Here is a 2,500-nt window from a genome sequence, read left to right as displayed (position 1 = left end):
ACTCTGGACAATTTCGAAATCAGGCCAAGCGTCTTAATACATATGCAAAAAAATTCATTATTGGCCCACCATTGATTAGAAGATTTAGCTTGTATGAATCGCTATTGGTTTGATACGAATAATGACAATCGTTTCAGTATGTTAAGGATACAGATGTATCCACAATTCATTTAGAGTTACTTAATAGTCTATTTCTTATACCATATCTCTATCCCGTGAAATTCTCGAGCCAAAAGATGGATGCATATGCTGTGTTTCATTTTGCTAAATGATATCAATTAAATGGTGTATCAATTCCATAAATTGCATATAGCAATAAATAAATCAGCAAAATTCTTTCTAATATTTTAGATAGAAGAAACATTTCTTCTATCTAAAATATTAGAAAGAATGTACCCTTCTATCCAAATCCAATTTGCATCGATAAAATAAATCCAAATTCCAGTAGTAGATGAATAATTGCAAATTTGTGTGTGTACGAGATTAGAATAACTTCAAAATAACTGACATAATTTTGTATTTTTCCTGATCAGAAAAATACATGAAAAAGAAAGGAGGTAGAAAAATTTTTGGATTTATGGTTAAAGAAGAAAAAGAAGAAAACAGGGGTTCTGTTGAATTTCAAGTATTCAGTTTCACCAATAAGATACGGAGACTTGCTTCACATTTGGAATTACACAAAAAAGATTTTTCATCGGAAAGAGGTCTACGAAGACTTTTGGGAAAACGTCGACGTTTGCTGGCTTATTTGGCAAAGAAAAATAGAGTACGTTATAAGAAATTAATCGGTCAGTTGAATATTCGGGAGCAGTAATTTAATCGTTCAAATTTTTTTCTTGTTTTATTATTTTTTTAGTAGTCTTATAGTAGTCTTAGATTTTTCATTTTGATGAGCCTCGCTTTGAGGAATTCATGGAATAATCCATTTTCATGGAATAATGAATTAAGGAAGAAAGGATATGAGTCTACCGCTTACAAGAAAAGATCTCATGATAGTCAATATGGGCCCTCAACACCCATCAATGCATGGTGTTCTTCGACTGATCGTTACTCTCGATGGTGAGGATGTTATTGATTGTGAACCCATATTAGGGTATTTACACAGAGGAATGGAAAAAATCGCGGAAAACCGAACTATTATACAATACTTACCTTATGTAACAAGGATATAGAGAGATTGTAGAAAGGGGATAGGATAGTTATTTTTGCAAGAGACTTGTTGTAAATTCCTTAACTTAAGAAAGAAAAAAGAATAAAAACACAGATACATAACATAAAAAAAAGAATAAATAAGACGAGATTCGACCTCCCCCTACATATTTAATTTCCTCTCCTATACAAAAACTAGCAAGACCCACTCCATTGGTAATTCCATCAATAACACCCTTATCAAAAAACTCCGTGAGTTCGGTTAACCCTCTTATACCGAGGGTAAAGACCCTAGTATAGAAAATATCTATATAACCACGATTATATGACCAACTGTATATATTTTTTTTTACTTGATCTAAAAATTCTTTTTTAGGATTTCCTTTGTAAAAAGAGTTTATTAAATCCAAATTCTGAAAAAAAGAATAAGCGGATCCATAGAAGATATATGCTATGAATAAACCAAAGATAGCTAGACTTACAGAAGAAATTGCATTAGTAATAAATTCATATGAATTTACAAAAGAATTAGAACTTTCCTGGGTAAAGTTTATTGAGGGAGTTAACCACTTTGATAATATGGTTAACTCTGCTATTCCATTACCAATTCCTCCATTATCAAAAGAGATTCCTATGAATCCAATGAACAAAGTGAAAAGTAGTAATATAAGAAGAGGAAATAACATAGTATTTCCCGTTTCATGCGGATAGGCAAAAGTTTTTTTAGCCCCAAAAGACGTAGTAAAGGATCCTATCCTATTTCTTGTATTACCTTGAATTTTTGGTATATTTTGTGAAAAAAAAGAAACTCCACTCTTCGTTGTTGATAAAACGAAATCCCTATTCACTCCTTTGGGTATCCTTTTTCCCCATAAGGATATTGAATACAAGGAACTCTCTTTAGTGCTACTGTAATTTTGAAAATGAACACGCAAATACCCATCAAATGTAAGTAAATATATCCGAAACATATAAAAGGCAGTTAATCCTGCAGTAAAGGAGGCTATTATTCCAAAAAAGGGCGAATACAACCAACTATTACTAAGGATTTCATCTTTGGACCAGAAGCAAGCAAGAGGTGGAATACCACAAAGAGAAAGTGTACCCCATAAAAAAGTAGTTCTTGTGATTGGAATGTATTTTCTTAAACCGCCCATAAGAACCATATTTTGACTTTTATCTGGTGAATATCCAACAAGAGGTTCCATTGAATGAATAACGGATCCGGATCCCAAGAACAATAAAGCTTTTGAATAAGCATGAGTGATCAAATGGAATAAAGCAGCTTGATAAGAACCTATACCTAGAGCTAACATCATATAACCCAATTGAGACATTGTAGAATAGGCTA

The sequence above is a fragment of the Triticum urartu genome, unplaced genomic scaffold (genome assembly GCF_056163025.1).
Source record: "Triticum urartu cultivar PI428250 unplaced genomic scaffold, HENAU_Tu73 scaffold1, whole genome shotgun sequence".
In the NCBI taxonomy this organism is placed as follows: Eukaryota; Viridiplantae; Streptophyta; class Magnoliopsida; order Poales; family Poaceae; genus Triticum; species Triticum urartu.
Note: the sequence above shows the minus strand (reverse complement) of the source record.